Source organism: Propithecus coquereli, unplaced genomic scaffold, assembly GCF_000956105.1.
Source record: "Propithecus coquereli isolate 6110/MARCELLA unplaced genomic scaffold, Pcoq_1.0 Scaffold120, whole genome shotgun sequence".
Taxonomy (NCBI): Eukaryota; Metazoa; Chordata; class Mammalia; order Primates; family Indriidae; genus Propithecus; species Propithecus coquereli.
Genome location: NW_012136081.1, coordinates 4,259,660 through 4,277,270, shown reverse-complemented (window position 1 = coordinate 4,277,270; position 17,611 = coordinate 4,259,660).

Sequence of the window (17,611 nt, the reverse complement as noted above, 5' to 3'; positions counted from 1 at the left end):
GGCGTGCGGCGGGACGGCCGGGAGGACGGCTGGGAGAAGCTTTATCCTGTCGATGTTTGCGCACTTCGGGGCGGCCAAGGGTCCTGCCCAGAGAGGGGGCTGGGGAGGTGGCAGGAGGGACTGGAGAGCCAGAGCCAGAGTCCTAGAGAGGAGGAGAGGCGCAGGTGGAGGGAGTAACGCAGAAAGAGAGAACAGCGGAGACAAGGGAAATATGAACGACGAGAGAGGAGAGGGAGAAAGAGCGAGAGGAGACCAAGCGAGCGTCCAGGATGCCCAGAGGAAAAACAGGAAGTCTGGTGGCCACAGCGAGAAGGGAGGTGAGAGACAAGCACAAAGGCAGGGGAGTGGCCCAGCCTGCTGGTCCCACAGCAGCATAGATGCCCATAATGGCACCCTGGACTGCGTGGGGGCCCTCTCTGTTGGGGACCCCAGTGAAGAGGGGCTTCGGCTAGTGTTGGGAAAAGCCACATCCCCAGTCGCTTCTCTTGCTCCCCAGCCTCTGCCCCCAGTGGCCCCGTGGCCCCCTTGCCAGCAGGCTCAAGCAAAGGGGCTTTGTCTCCCAGGGCAGGGCACCGGGGGGTCCAGTGGCCTAGGCCACAGCCTTGGCTCCAAGTTGACCAGGGGCTCTGGGATGAGCCAGGTGGCTGGCATCCCCGTACCTCACGTCCGTATCAGGATTTGGGGTCCTGGCAAGTGTGCAGGGCACCAGGGGACTCCCGCGCGCTAGGCACTAGTGCACACCGTTGGGACGTTTCTAGCCATGGCCTAGTACAAACAGGGTAGCACGTCCTCCATGAGCACACTCCAGCGTACTTACAGCCTGAGGAGCCCTCCTAGAGGTGGGCACCCCGAAGCCATCCCCTAATACCTCAGTCCTGCTCAGGGTGTCTGGTCACTGCCCCAGGGCTGGCTTGGGAGAGCTGTCGAACTGTCCAAAGACCAGGCCACCGAATTGCTAGAGACCGGGGCTCTTAGTGATGGAACCTGCTTCACAGGGGACAGAGGAAGGCCCAGGGATGCCCCAAGGACAGAACCAAGAGAAGAACACGCCCAGTGGGGCTCCGTGTGCAGACCTGGGGGGGGGGGCGTGTCGATCACAAACTTCGGAAGAGAGCACAGAGGAACCGCATGAGGGATGCCCACGCCCTACACGCCTTCAGCTCCGCTCATGAGAGTCAGCTGCCTCCCAGCGCTGTTGTCGAGAACAGACAAGAAGAAATGCAATGTGCAGGTCCCCCCTGCCCCTCCGGAAGACTAGGAGGATCTAGGAAGATCCGACTGAGGCAATCTGGGTTTGCAGTCTCCCTCCTGCTCCACGCCGGGGCCCCCAGCAGTTCCCAGTAAGACTCCCCGCACAGGTCTCCAGCCCCACCGCTTGTAGTGAGCCTCTGCCCACCTCCAGGTCTGCCTGTGTCCTAGAACCTGGGGTGAGGGCAGAGGCTGCTGCCCCCGAGTAGGGGTCCGAGGGAGACTCGCTTCCACCGGAGGGAAGCCGCAGAGGGCAGGAGGTTCTGCTAGTTTGGTCCACGCTGTCCCATCGGCTTCTAGACGGTATCTGGCGCACAGCCACTCAGCGCACACTCCTGAATGAACGAATGAGTGGCTCGGCCACTTCTTGCCACGTGGCAGTGGCCACATAGCAGCGCCCTTCTGAGACTGGTTTCTCATGTACGCGATGCCCCATATTCAGTGCCAGGAACTCGGTGGAATCACCCCTGCAAGGTCTCCTGCCAGCGCTTCGGCGCAGAGCGTGCCCCATGGACCGGCGCCCACAGCTTATTACGCAAACCTCCGTGCCTGTGAGAGTGAGAGAGGCGTGCTACGCGGCTGTGCTGGGATAGCAGGTGTCCCCACCCCTACCTCGAGGTCCCTCCCGGCGGGCCTGGCTCACCGCGGGGTGTTCTCGTTAGCGCAACTTCTCTGAGGCAGCGGTGCTCTCTGGCTGTGCTTTCTATCTCCTGTGGGCCCTGGTGACCCCCCCATCCGACCCCAGCCCTGAAGTCAGAGGGAGTCGTCGGAAACCCAAAGCCGCCTTCTCCCACTGCCAGTGGCCTTAGTGTTAGCGGGACCCTGGGAACCCTCAGAACCCTCACCACTTACCCACGCCCCAGTCCACTACCCACATCTTCCCGGCCGGGCCTCCAGGCCTCTGCTCACCCGCCCAGTGGGTTCTTCCTCCTCATCTGAACCTCCCCACCTTTCCGGCCCAGGAAGCCCCCTGGACCCGTTCTGGCCTGTGCCCGCTGCCAGGCCCTCAGGCGCTTGGGCCCCGCAGAGGGAGGGGTGGGGGTCTCGTCCGCCAAGCCTGCTGGCCTGCGCTGGGCCAAGGCACCCACGCAACAGCGACCTCTGCCCCTCCCCATCTGGTACAGACCCAGGTGGGGGGCGCATAATGCGGTAATAGCGACCCTGTTAATTGCTTCCAAATGGTCAGCTGCAGCCACTTGACTAATTGGTCTCTTCCAGACCCCGGCCGGACACCCTCAGGCCCGGCCCAGGCCCTCCTCCCACCAGCCCCAGAACATCTGCCCAGGTCCCCCCACCCCCCGCAGAGCCCCTCTCGGCCCTACTGGTACCTGGTCCAGGTCCCCACCTCCAGCCCCTTCCCCAGGACGGAGATCTGAGGGAGGATGGAGGGCAGAGGACAGTGTCCTGTGGGGTGGTCCCAGCGGCTGGCAGTGACTATGAAAGGTGGGGCTGGCTCCTGGCCCCAAACTCACTCTCACTGTGCCCCCCGAGAGCAGCTGTGTGCTGCTGGTGGGCCCCTGAAACCCTGGGAGTGCCCCTGCTCAGCCCCACCTTACAGATGGGAAAGGGAGGCTCAGAGAGGCGAAGTGACTTGCCCAGGGTCACACAGCTGGGAGATGAGGTGAGGTGACGAAAACCCTCTGTCCACCTCAGCTGGGGGCACTTGGCTCTTTGTCCCCTAACAGGATGTGGGGTCTGGGGAAGTCACGCCCCCTCGGTCCTTAGCTTCCGGAGACTTAGGAGTCTCCTCGCAGCAGAGGCAGTCCCGGAATGTTCTCACCTGCACCCGCACCCCGCCTGCTGGGTGCTGCCTTTGGCTAGACCAGCTGAACGCCCTGCCCAGGTGCAGATCGCCAGCGCAGGTCACAGCTTGAGGAGGGGCCTTGCGCAGGCCGCGCAGAGAGTCAGGAAGGCCTCTTCAGCCAGCCTTGGGCTGCGGTGTGGGCTTGTTTGACTGTTTTTCTCAGCAACCCTCCTCCCGGAGATAACGTACTGCATTCCGTTTTCTCTTCCCCCTTGAGCGCCACCTCCATGGTCTACAATGAAACCTACGCTGTACGAAGGGCCCCCAGGACCAGCCAGGGCCACCCGTGCCTAAGAGGCAGGGCCTGGTCCAGCAGCAGCTGGAGCCCACCAGCTGGGGTGGGGGAGAGGCTCTAGCTGGCCCCCTGCTGGGGACCTCCTTAGCACCAAATGTCCCTGGGTTGGAGAGGCTGCTGTCCCCTGGGGCCTGCCCCAGCCCACGGAAGGTGCGGTTGCTGGGCACAGCGGGGAGGGAGGGCCCTGCATGCTGGCAGGACCTGGGCTTGGGCTGAGCTCCGGAATGGGGCAGCGGCCAGGGGAGCCACGAGGGCGGGGCGGCCCCCAGGGGGACAGCAGGGAGTGAGAGACCCAGAGGGGTGGCTCATGGCCTGGGGGCCTAGGGGTGTGGCTGCCCAAGCTGAGTCTTTTTTCTTTAAATTTGATTTTATTTTTTAATTTTAGAGAGCTTTATTGAGATGTAATCCACGTACCACACGACGCACCCGTTTAAAGGGTGCGACTCAGTAGTTTTTAGTACATTCACGGAGTTGCACAACCAGTTTTAGAACCTTCCATCGCCCGGTAAGAAAACCTCCTCGCCCCCTAGGGACCACTCCCCACTGCCCCCGCTCCCCGCCCCCAGCCCCTGGCAACGTTAATCTGCCTGTGTCCCCCATCTCCCCGTTCTGGGCATTTCCGTGGATGGGAGCCTACGCCGCGCGTCCTTCTGTCTGGCCTCTCTCGCTGAGGCTCCCCCACGCCGAGCGTGTCTCGGGACTTCGTTCCTCCTCACGCCTGAGTACTATTCAGCCGTGTGGACAGACGGCGTTCTGAGTAGCGGCTCACCCACCAGTGGGCATTTGGGTGGTTTCCTGGCTAGTCGGCTGTCACGAAGCCCCAGGCTGAGACTCAAAGCAGGGTCCTCTCTGGGGAGAGGGAGCAGAAACCAGAGGGGCCCTCTGTGCCCAGGGACAGACACCTCGAGCTGCCCCTTAGCTCCCCACAAGGACAAGGGCAGCCACCAGCCTCTGTCCCCCTCCACCTGTCAGTGCCTGGCTGGGAGCCGCCTGAAGAGCCGCTGGCATGGCTTGTACACGCCGTCCCCTCCCTGTGTCCTCACACGGTCATCTCTCCGCGTGTCTGTGTCCCAAGCTCCTCTTCTAAGGACACTAGTCTGACTGGACTAGAGCCACCCTGGTGACCTCACTTTACTTCAGGCACCTCTTGAAAGAGCCCATTGCCAACTGTAGTCACCTTCTGAGGTCCCGGGGTGAGGGCTTCAACATATGAATTTCAGGGGGACGTGATTCAGCCCAAACAAGCGCTAATGGTGATGTACGCCCCCCAGTGCTGTGGATGGGTGGGGCGGGGGGAAGACAGGCAGACCCCCACCCACACAGCCACCTGTCCCACCCACCTGGCCTTTGCACATGCCATACCTCCACCTGGAGCCTTTCACCCTTTCCAATGGAGCTCCTGCCATTCCTGCAAGACCTGTCATGGCACCTGAAGGCTCCACCATGCCCCCTGATCAGCCCCATGATCCCGAGGCTCAAATGGTGCCAGGCACTCTGGAGGGTGGGCAAGCCTGGCCCTCTCCCCCCAGCACTGTCCAGGGTGAGGTGTGGCCAGACGCAGGAGGCAGGGATGGTGCGTTGGGGGGCGGCTAGCAGAGGGGTTGGGCTGCCGAGGCAATGGACAATTTTGGGGGCCAGCTCCCATCTTCTCGCTCTGACTCAGACCTAGTCTTCTCTTCCCTGGCCCCACCCTCTCAACAAATCAAAGTCGAGGCCTTAAGATGTGGTTTCCCCAGGCCTCCCTTGATTTCCTGTCCCACAGGGAAGTTTTGCAGCCACGTGGGCTCGTGGAGGGATGGGCCTGGGCGGCAGAAGCCCCCGTCCAGGGGACCAGGTCCACACGCTTACTCTCCTTAAAGGCGAACGTTTCCCATTTTCTGACCCTGAGAGGCTGGCAAGAGAGACTCGCCTCTCACTGATGGATCTGAGTGCGGGTGTGGCCCCTGTGGCCTCACGGCGAGACCCCTGTCTAAGCCCACCGACCGCTGCCAGGGTCGGCTGGAGAGAGGCTCCCTTGCCACCAGCTGCGAGCGGGGTGTTGCCTGCAGCCCGCTCGTCCTTGCACTCTCTGAACCTGGGCTGCCACTCTCATCTTTAGGGTGAGGTCCGCACTCCTTGCTTGGACTTGGGCATGGTCGGCCCTATCCATCCTGCTCCTCCTGCCCACCCCTCACCCTGACCGGTCCCTGGGAGCTTGCCTGTGAGCCCCGATTTTGCCCCACTTTGGGGTCTCTGCCCTGGCTGCTCCCACCACCTGCAGCACCTGCCCCCACTCCTCTTCTGTCTGTCTCAATTCTGCTTGTTCTTTGATATCCAGCTGAGAGACTCCCTCCTCGGAGGGGGGTCCCGGGGTCCCCTGTGCTGTATGGGGCACCAGCATCTTCAGGGGGTGGCCGTGCCCGTCTCAACCCCGGCTGTGACCTCCCAGGCCGTCCAGCGCCAGTCTGCTTCCCTCTGCTTGGCCCGGAGTCAGCTCCGCAAGAAGCGGTGGGCGCCGTTACTTCTGAGATAAGGATGCGAGTGAGAGGCGAGGGGGGATGTTCACTTTCACCGTTTGGTGCCGATCTCGCTATCGGTTAGGTTTTGACCGTGACTGGGTGTTGCTTTGGTGATTAGCACGAGTCAGACGCAAGGTGTGAACGGTGAGGCCCAGACGCGCGGCACAGGACCAGGACCGACGGCGATGGCTCAGCCTCTGGCATCAGCTCTGCCCGGGAGTGGACATCGGGACTGAAGCCCCAGCAGGGGCACGTCGTGTGTAGACCACGGGGCTGGGTCCAGATCCGGAGAGTTCGACTCCACAGCAGGCTGTTTTTTCACCCCGGCCTTTGCCCCCCGGAGATTTATTTTAAATGGACATCCCAGGGCAAACGAGAGCCTTCCCTGCCCACCTCAGCGGATGAGACGAATGAGTGCTTGGAGCTGGGGTGTTCCCCAGAGAGCCCCCAGACCTGCTCCCCATTTACACAACAAAAACTGACCCTGAAGGACCAATTTGGACCCTACTTGGGGACTGACGGACGGAAGGTTGGGCTTAAGCAAAGCCCCCACTTGACTTGAAGAGAACTTGAGGCCGCAGACGGCCGTTGCCTGTCTGCTACAATGTAGCTAATTGGCCCCAACATTTTTCTTTCTTGAATTTTAAGTCCTTTTAGCAACAGATTATGCGACAAAGGCTGACCTCGCTGGAGCGTCATTAGGCTGGTGGACAGCGTTGCTCAGCCGTCCCTGGGGGAGTCCCCTTGCTGGGTTATTTAGAGGTGCCCTGCGTCACTCCTGGGGACCTGCACACAAGTATAAAGCATGTCTCCAAGCTGCGACATCTTCACTGTGCACAGGTGCCCGCCAGCTCGCAAAGGAGCTTTTCCCCGCAGCTCCAATCCGGAAGGTTCTTATCCTGCCCTTAGACACGCTTGCTCTGGGTAAAAAGCAGGCACCATAATCCAAGGCAAACACCTGACCTTTGACCCCTACGAGGTCCTTGTGCTCAGGGCAGGGGTCCCTTTAGAGTTCAGGTCTGAGGCAGGCTGGGCTGTATGTTGTCCCAGAGCAATCCACCTCGGCCCCTTTTGTCCCAGCTTTTGATCTCACCTGCCTGTCAGGGAAAGGGCCTGGCAGGCCCCCACCCGGCCCCCTTAACCCTTTCCTGCCCGACCTGTAGGGCCGGGACTGACCCCACCGGAAAAGGATTCTGCTGAGAGCCACTCTGTGAGTGTGGGGCTGACAGGAGAGCTTGGGGAGCAGGGGTCCCCCAAAACGGAGCTCCCAGTGAAAGCAGAAGAGAAAGCCCCAGGCCAGCCGGGCCCAGATGTTGTTCCACGGCAAGTGGCTCTGTGTTCCTCCCGCGGCCGATGCAAGCTCGTTTATAAAACTGCCATTTTCTCGGCCAAACTTTGACCGCGTGGCCCCGCAGCAAGGGCAGACACGGGGTCCCTCGGTTCCAGAGCCCGGCCTGGATCCCAGAGTGGATGGCCTGGTCGAGCTGCCCACCTTTCCTGGCCTCGCGGGGCAGGCTCGCGCATCTCCCTTGGGCCTACCTGGGCCTTTCCTCAAGACCAATGCAAAAGCTTGTTTGTTTTCATAGCAGTTCAGTTGAAATAAAATTCACATACCATATAACTCACCCACGTAAGTTGTACGGTTCCTGGGGTTTCAGTGTCGTCGCAGAGTCGTGCGGCCATCACCACTCTCCACTCCAGAACGTCCTGATCACTCCAAACCCCCTACCCGTTAGCGGTCACTCCCCTCTTCCCTCCAACCCCCGGCCCCTGGCATCCACCATCTGCTTCCTGCCTCTAGGACTCTGCCTACTCTGGACATTTTATGTATATGGACCATAAACTAGGTGGTCTTTTGTGACTGGCCAAACCTGTTTTTGAATCAAAGAAAGGGCACCCTCTCCTCCGAGTGCCCCCACCTTGGCACCGGATGGCTCCCCACTCACTGCCGGCTGGCTGGCCCCAGTCCTGGCCCGGTGTGCGGACAGCAAGCATTTCAGCCACTTCTTTTGAGCTGAACTTTGAAAACCAGGGGTCAGAGACCCTACAGGAGGCTCTCAGGAAGCTGCCCTCTTCCCACCAGGCTGGCCCTGGCCTAGTCCCTCAGGAAATGATAAGGTGGTAACAACAATTCTCACATAAAGCAGCCCCTGCGTGTGGCCGGGTCGGGGTTGGCACACGCGACCCTATGTCCTCCACACCCCACCAAGACCCGGCAGGGCAGCATTCGGTCCCACGCCTGTCTTCTTCCAAGAGCTCAGTCCTGTCCTGTGCATGGCACAACCCCAGATACGGGGCAGCCTCTTCCTCTGAGCCCCTGCCCACGTTCCCCAGCACCTCCGCTGCCCAAATGTCGGGAGTCAGGAAGACATGGAACCTTCCATCAGTTTCTACATCTGAAAAATGGGCGCAATGATAGCAGCGTGAGGCTTGCACGCAAACACAGAACAGGCTGCACATACTGCTAGGCGCTGGCCAGTGGTGTTCTCCCCTCTCCCCTCCCCTGCCTCCCCCTGTTTGTTGCAGCATTGCCTTTGAGGGTGCCAGCGGAACCTCCAGCCTCAGGTCCACCAGGGATGCCCCCACTCCCCTCCCCTGGGAGAGCCGGGAGGGCCTTCCTTATCACTCTGCCTTCCAGACACCCCCTAGCTCTCTTCTTTTGCTGAGGCTGAGACCCCACAAAGTTCCACTTTCCCTGAAGCAAAACCATCAGAGGACCAAGTCCCCTGGCCCCACGCCTTGGAAAACCGCTGCCGTCTTCAGATAGCGGCATCTGGGTGGCCGCTTCACTGCACTGTGAGCCCTGGGGCAGGCCAGGGTCTGCCTGCCTCTGCAGCTCCCCCAGGGCTCCACAGGACGCGGGGAGGGAGGGCACAGGGGTGGGTACCCTGTCTCTGTCCTGGGTGGAGAGGACCCCGTGGACATGAGCCTTGAGGCTCAGTGCAGTCAGCTACGATTGGCCCAAGGGACAGCCACAGAAGTCCAGGACACAAATCTCAGAGCAGGAACCTGTGGCCAAGAACCAACAGGGCCCTGGACCTGCATCAGCTGGGAGAGTTTCTGAGGCCAGACAGGGCTGGAGGAAAAGGGCAGGCAGACACCCCGCTCTCCCGAGACCCCTCCTCTGGAACGTTCTTCATACAGACCGTTCTCGGCTACAAAATGCAGATGGAATTTTATATTTCCCAAGGCATATTTCCTTTTTATTTTTTTGAAAGATAAAGGTAATCCGTGTTCACTGTGTAAAATTCAAACGATTCACAAGATATACTTGCAAAGCGCACGTCTTCCGTGCATTCATTCAGTAACTATTTACTAAGCACTCACTGTGTGCCAGGATGTGTGCTGGGTGCTTTGGCCATCATCAACCAAAAGCCTAGACAAATTCCCTGTTTCCTGGGGTTAAATTCCAGCGTGGGAGGCGGACAAGGAACATAATAAATAAGTATATTACGTGACAGGCCAGTAGGTGCTGACGACTTGAAGCACGGACCCCTCCAGACTTTTTCCCACGTATGACACGCACCGACTTGTACCTGACACGCACGTGGCCCTGCCACTGTTCTGTCATTAGTGGAAAGCCACCGACGCCTTCACATGCAGCACCCAGGCCACCTTCCCTCCCTTTGACAGCTGGGCGGGGCCCACTGCCCTCTGGTTATTCCAATCGCTCCTGGGGGGGTGGCCGCGTAGGTCGTGCCCGATACTGCAAGGCAGACTAGGGCTGCACTGAATATCCTTGGTCTTACACGTTTGTGCACTTGGACGATATTTTGGTGGAATAGATGCCCGGAGTTGGAAAAGGTACTGCCCACCGCCCTCCAAGAAGGCAGGAGCCATTGACATTCCGCACTCCCGCCAGCAGTGGGAGAGAGTGTCTGGTCCCCACATCCCTCCCTACACTGGGCATCCTCGTTCCCAGCCCGTTTGCCGTATTCCAGAAAATATCCCCGCCAGATCCCCTACGCATTCCAATACATCCTCTCTCCCTCCATCCCTCTTCCTCTCTCCCTCCCTCTCCTTGCCTCCCTCCCTCCCTCTCGGGGCCCCAGAGGCACACTCCTGGGTTCCTTTTGTGCCCAGGAGCCTGAGCTGGAGGCCGTGGGGGCGTGGGGCCGTGCAGCATTTTGCAGCCCCCACAGCCAAGCAGTGGGCTCTGGAGGAGCTCGCCAGCCTGGTGAGATGGAGTGTAGGACCCAGCAGCGGGACAAGGGATGTCACTTCAGAGCACCCCAGGGAAGGGCCAACCTCTAGGACTTGAAACTAGAGCAGGCACCTTCCTCCTGGGATGTGACCCGTCTCTGGGCCTGGGCTGGGAGAGGACAGGAAAGCCACGGAAGCCAGGCAGAGGCTGCACTGGCAGGTGCGGGTTCAGCACCCTGGGGACCTGCCCGGGAGCCCCACGTGCCCGGGAGGTGCAAGTCCATCTGGAAAGATGCCCCAGGAGGGGACTCAACTTCTCTCCACAAACCTCTTGCAAAAATGTCCCCAAAATATCTGGACCTTTTTCCCTTCCCCAAAGAGAGTTTGTTGAGAGCCGTTCAGCACCTCTGTCTGTGAACCTTCCCTGGGGTGACTTGCAGGCCATCCCTCCCCAGGTGGCCTCCGGCCCTGTGTTCCAACCACTGCCGGGCGACAGCCCAGACCTCAAGGCCCTTACGCCCACCTGGAGGCCACAGAGACCCACCTGGGGGACACTCAGGTGGCATCCCCAGGCAAACCGAGGCCCGCCTGGCTCTGGAAGTTGCCATCTTGGCCCATCTGCGAGACCAAAGCACAGTTTGGTACCCCTCCCTTAACGTTTCGTATCCGTTCATCCGCGCACTCACTCGTCCATTCGCTCAGCAGTATTTTGGGTTCCCGCTCGGTGCCCAGCCACAAACGGGACACACTCCTCCCTTCAGGGAGTGCTCAGCCTGGGGGGCGGGGGAGGGTGGTGAGGGGCCAGGGAACACTGACAACCTGTGAGTAGCTGGGTGACAAAGGTGACAGCTGTGTGCATTCAGGCCCTTGGGCGAGGGGCAGGCTGCGAGCCTGGGTGGGGCGAGAAGCAGCGCCCCTCCTCCCTTGCTCTGGCTGGCTTTGGTCCCTCGAGTTCTAACTTGGAGGGTCCTCCTGCACTTCAACCCCCCACATGTCGTCCCGAGCTCGCCGGGTCTGGGCAGGGCCCACGCTTTCCTTCCCGCGGCACCTGAGCTCTGTGCGAGAGGCAGGGAGGGACCACTTTCTCCCCGCAGATGAGGACACAGGCATAGGAAGCAAGCAGTTTGCTGGGGAGCACACAGTGGTGAGTGGAGGACCCCCCCACAGACTGCACCCCCTCTGCACCCCCTTTCAGCAGCCACCACCAAGCAGGAGAAAGCCAAGTCTACGCAAAGGAGGTGGGCAGGCCCAGAGTCCGACGATGGTGAAAATCTACTTGTCGGAGACTGACGCAGTGTGTGCAGTGCACGACATGCCCTTCTGAGCATTTTGTAAATATTTAATCCTCACAACACCCCTCGTGGATAAGGACTATTAGTAGTCCGATTTCAGGGATGAGAAAACTGAGGCACAGAGAGGTCAAGCTACTTGCCTGCAGATGCTCAGCAGCTGGAAGGCACAGCCAGGGTCCGTAGGCAGGGAGCCAAATGCCTGAGTTCCTGCCCAAACCACCCCCCCCTCCCTGGCCAGCTGCCCCTCGGAGCTGTTACCACACAGCCTCGTGGGCAACTACGAAGACACGTGCTGCATGGGAAAGAGGCCATCAAAAAACATTAAGTGTCTCATGTTTATGGCAGCACAATTCACTATGGCAAGGTTGTGGAAACAACCCAAGTGCCTGTCAATTCGTGAGTGGATTATTAAAATTTGGTATATGTATACAATGGAATATTATTCAATTATAAGAAACGACAGTGATCTAGCACCTCTTATATTTTCCTGGATTGAGCTTGAGCCCATCATCCGAAGTGAGGTATCACAAGATCGGAAGAATGGGCTCCACCTGTACTCACCATCGAACTGGTACTAACTGATGAACACTAGGGTGCTCACACCGCAGTAATACTCTCCAGAGATTAGGGGGATGGGCGGGGGGTAAACCCGCAACTAAAGGATGCGGGGTGTATTATAGAGGGGAAGGGCACACCTCTAACCCTCGCTAGGATGAGACAAAGAAATAAAATGTAACCATAATGTTTGTACCCTCATAATACCCTGAAATAAAACAAACAAACAAACAAACAAAAAAAACCCATTAAGTGAAAAAAGCTGCATTCAGGATCACACATACATTTTGTTTGCATGTAGGAGACAAACATATACGTATTTTTATATAAAAACATGATATCCATCCGTCACCTGGGGCTGGGTCCTGGCAGGAAGCAGGCACAAAACGCAGGACACAAGAGTGATTAGCGTGGAGGAATGGGGCTGGGAGGGACCACCCCATTGTCCTTACAACAAAAATAACTCTTTTCCCCATGAATGGGTTTCCTTGAAGTGTCACTTCACGATTCCTCCCGAAGTCTCCAGGCTGGCCCAGGTGCCCACAATGGAGCCACGGGGCCCATTATCCCAGGACAGGAGGACGAGATCCCGTCGGTTCTGGGCTTGGGCGCTCAGAATGCATCACCTGAAAGGAAAGTGGCGTTTCCCTGGGCAGGCCGGAATGTCCGGCGCGTAACCAGATCCCCGGTAAAGAGAGGCTGTGACCTCGCAGTGACAGAGGAGGCCAGAGCTCTGTGGCTCCCGCCAGCTCCAGCCCGGCCCCGGGTAATTCCGTACGGGAATTCCTGGAGCCTTGGCGACTGAGGCTCCCAGGTCCCGGCCCAACTCCAAACCCCACCAGGCTAAGCGGAAACGTTTCCTGAGGACCTGCTCCTTTGGGAGGTGGAGGAGGGTAAAGAGACAGTCCCCACAGCTTGGAAACCGGCCAGATGTCCCAGAGACCCACTCCGCAGAGGATACTGAGCCACCAGTGCAGTTCACACAGGTTGAAGAGTTTGGGGACACTCCTGTCATAGCTGCAGGTGCCATGGGAAGCGACCTTGCTCCCACGAATGGGTACGCACGCGGTCCTCAACACAGTGACACTGTGGAAGCTCTGTGACCTCTCCGTGCCTCAGTTTCCTCATCTGTACAATGGGGACATGATCACACTTACTTCATAGGGTTTTTGTGATGATAAAACCTTTGGAACCACCCTGGCTTGTACAAAGCATTCAAATAACGAAAGCAAGACTAAATGTCCTTAATCCTGGCAACACCCCAGTGGGGTGCCTCTTGTCACCCTCCTTTGCAGCAAGGAGCCGAGTGCAGAGAAGGCGCATGACTGCCCTGTTGTTGGCCGGGGCTGGACATCTATTTGGGCCACTTGCTGCTTCTCTCTCCCAACAGCAGTGATCATCACTGGCTCCCCAATTCCCAGGATGTGCAGATGGAGAAACCAAGGCACAGAGGCCCTGCTCCTGGCCGCTAGCGTAGGCAGCTTGGCTGTATGAGAAGGACTTAAGACCCCCTTCTGCAGACGGGGACAAAGAAGCACAGGGGGGTTTCAGGGACCTGGGTCAGGCTCTGTGCCCCAGCGCTGCCCACCACACCACACCACACCGCACTGCCTCCCGCCCAGGAGAGCTCTTGGCTTTGGAAGATTGTAGGTTGGACTGACGTGGACAGTGGCGTCAGGTCCCTGAGCCAGGCTGAGCTGTGACTCCATAAGGCTGAACAACATGGAGTAGGAGCCAAACACTGCAACCTGGTCCGAGCTTGGACAAGACACTTCCCCTCCCCAGCCTCAGTTTACTCAACAGAGAAAGCAGGAAAAAGAATCTAGGTCTGCCCTGTCCAATAGGGTACCCATAGCTGAGCATGGTCACTGGGCACTTGAAATTTGGCTAGTGTGACTGAGGAACTGAGTCTTTAATTTTCATATATATATATATATTTGTTTGTTTGTTTTTTAGAGATGGGGTCTCACTCTGTCGCCCAGGCTGGAGTGCAGAGATGCCATCACAGCTCACTGCAACCTCAAACTCCTAGGCTCAAGCAGTCTTCCTGCCTCAGCCTCCTGAGTAGCTGGGACTACAGGTGTGCACCACGACACCTGGCTAATTTTTTTATTTTTTGTAGAGATGAGGTCTCGCCATGTTGCCCAGGCTGGTCTCAAACTCCTGGCCTCAAGGGCTCCTCCCACCTCCATCTCATAAAGTGCTGGGATTACAGCCATGAGCCACCATGCCCAACTAATTTTGCTATATTTTAATGAATTAAAATTTAGATTTAAAAACAGATGCTTTTCTTAGTTATCGGAAAACTTTTACAAACTTTTGGAACAAGTTGGGTTTTTGAATTTACTCTTCCAATCCTAGATTTTATGATATCTAGATACAGAACAGGTATATCCAAAGAAAATGTAGCATCGGGATTGGAATGTTTTGCAAGTGTAAAATGCGCACCGGATTTGGAAAACTTTGTATACATGCAACAAAGAACGAAATGGCTCATTCATATTTTTATACAGGTAATCTATGGAAATGATCGTGTTTTGGATGTATTGGGTTAAATAAAATACATTATTAAAATTAACTTCACCTGTTTCTTTTCACTTCTTTCAATGTGGTTGTTGGAAGATGGGAAAATGGCATTATCTTCCGATTAGAAGGGTCTAGATCAATGGTTTGCATGGCAGACGCTGCAGGAGTCAACGATCTAGTGTGTGTATCTCGGCCTGGCGTGCACAGCAGGCTGGGGTTGCGGAGCATCGCTGCGGGGGTCTGGAGGGGTGGCTCTGCGGCCAGGTCCAGGCAGAGCTGCCGTCCCCATCCCACCCTAGAACACCTGCACTTCTGTCTCCAGCACAGGGCAGCCAAATGATTTAGCACCCAAACCAGGACCGAGGAAGGAGGTGCTGGGACCACACACACTGAGCGCGGCTGTTCTGGGCAGACCTGGATGCGGGGCCCGTGACTGAGCTGTTTCTGCCTTGGAAACAGAGCTCCCTGGGGGAGCCTTCTGGGACTCCACGCCCACCAGTGTCCTCTGGGAATTACCTGCTTCTTCCCTTTGCTGCAGGTGACTGTGTCCTCCTGCTTGCTGCTGTTCACTCTGCAGCAGCAGAAGAAAAGATGACTCTCCTTTCTGGAAACTTCTGGAGTATGTGTCCCCAGACGAAATATTCACCCCTGGCTTTCAGTTGCTAGCCTAGGCACCTTGGCTGTACGCCTCACAGCAACACTACAAAGCAGACGTTGAAGTTGTCCCTGTTTGACAGAGACTGAGGCACAGAGAGGTTAAGCAGGTTGCCTGAGGCCACACAGCCAGCAGCAGCAGCCCTGGGATTTGAATGGGGACTTTAGACCCTGCTGGGAGCTTCCCGCCAGCCACATGGAAACAGAGGCACAGGGCGCAGCAGGCTTGCTCCGCTCAGGGTCAGGCGCCTGGGGAGGGGATTTTGGTATCTGAGCGGGGTTCTGGAACTAATCCACTGTGGATACCAAGGGATGGCTGTGTTTGTCACAATTCTGCAGGTTGCAAGTTGGGGTGACCCTCCTGCTGGTCTCCCCTGGGCCCACTCCTAAGGCTGCGGTCACCTGGTGGTTCCACTGGGGCTGGACCCTCCACAGCAGCCTCACCCAACAGCGGGTGGCTGGTGCCAGCTCTCCGCTGAGGCCCTGGGTTCTCCTGCCGGAGTCTCTCATGGCCCCGCAGGCTGGCCCAGGCTCCCCCTCAGCCTCAGGGCCTCGGGGTCTCAGCCCCTGTTCCAGAAGGAGAAAGTGGACGCTTCGAAGATTCAGGTCTCACCTTGGAAGTGGCCCTCGTCCCTTCCAACACATCCCGCTGGTCAGAGCAGGCCAGGGCTGCGGAAAGAGGCCTCGCTTGATGGGAGGGGCATCAGGGTGACATGGCCAGGGGCGTGGCCCCAGGACAGGGGATCTCAGAGGCATCTTTGTGGACCATCAACCCCACGAGCCCCTTTGAGAATCCGGACACTGTGGACCCTCCCTCATCCAGGTACCCGAGGGCACCCAGCATTTGTGGGCAGTTTTGGGGTGTTCACACACCCTCGTTTCTGGCCCACCCCTGGAACCCTGTCTGCACCAGCAAGCCCCTCTGGAGCTAGACTGACCCTTGGCATCAGGGCTGCAGGGGGGCCCAAAGGGAGGGCGTTTTGTTTTCTTTTGTGGAGCAAAGACATTTATGAAAGACAGAGTATGGAGAGTATATCGGTAGCAAGCAGACCGCTCCCATAAGGAATAGTCCGGACTTACTGCTAAGCCGCCTCCTCTGCCCAGCGGAAGACCCTCCTAGTCACCATTTCTGCCTAACAAGCCACCTCGAAACTCAGTGGCACACAACAATCGTTTCATTGCGCTCTCAGATTCTGTGGGTCAGAAACTCGGGCAGGATACAGGGGAGATGGCGTGCCTCTTCCTCACGCTGGGCCTCAGCTGGGGAGGTGGGAAGGCTGAGGACAGCCCGATGGCCGGCACGGGGTCGTCCGGAGCCCCTTCCACTCGTCTGTCTCGTGCCCGGGCAGGAAGGACTCGGAAGCTGGGCTCAGCCGGGACTGGGGACCGGGCACCTATGTGTGGCCCCGCCTTGGGGCTGGAGCAAGGGAAGAAGGCGGAAGCTGCGGCGACTTTTCTGATCTAGCCTTGGAGATCACCTGGCATCGCTCCCACCAAATTCTGTTGGTTACGAGCGAGAATTCTGTTGGTTCAAAGGGAGGGGACACGGACCCTGCCTCTCAGTGGGAGGCGCATCGAAGGCCTGGGGCCACTTTTAAAAACCTCCACCGAGACCACTTCCCCTGGACCGGCTGCAAGGGAGCCATGCCACTCAGCACCTCCTCGCCAGGTGATGGGAGCTAACAGAGCGGCCTTCTCGGATCCCCAGGGAAGCAGGAGAGTCCCCTGTTCCATCACCTGGTTTGGCCACAGGGCACCTGAGTACCCTGGCTGCTGCCCTCCAGGGGGTGGGTCTCAGTTTTCTGTGTCCTGGGCACTCCTGCCCTCAGCCTAGAGGGCGGTGGCGGTGGGGCATCTGTTCCTCTCGGGGGCGCAGGCTTAAGTAGCCTCTGAGACAGACCACGCGGTGTCCTGGAATGGCCACATAGCCACATGCTTCCCTAGTAAAGCATAGACACAGGGTCCCCCTGCCTGGGTTCCAAGGCCTGCACTCCACTCACGGCTGTAAATTTAGGCAAGATGTGTAATCCCAAACCTCAGTCACCCCATTTGGTAGAATGGAGTTAAAGACAGTTCCTGCCTCCAGGGATGGACTAATGGGGCCAGGCCAGTGAGCTACTCCCACATTGCCCATGGCACAGAAACATCAGCTGTCACTGTGATCAGAAGGATGAGAGTCCTGAAGTTTCCCTGGTCCCTGCCCCAGGACCCATCCTAAATCCATAACCCCTGTTGGACATAAGGTGTCTGCCTCAGTGAGGCTCTGTTGAGCTAACAGAAGGACCGGTGGCCTCATAGACAGTTCACCCAGGCGTCTTTCGAACCCAAGTCCTCCCCCTACATTGACAGCTTCGTTGCCAGGTCTTGAGAGCTTCGGGGCACCAGGCGAGGTCACGCTGAATCCTCACCGCAGCCCACGAGGAGCCGGAGACGCCGGCGCCTCCATTTCACGGAGCAGGAAACCAAGGCCAGAGAAGCGAAGTGACGTGTCCAAGGTCACTGGGCCACTACCAGAAAGCCCAGGATCTGAAACCAGCTGTGTGACACCAAAGCCAGCTCTCGTGCCCACCGGGCTCTCCTGCTTCCAACGAACCGA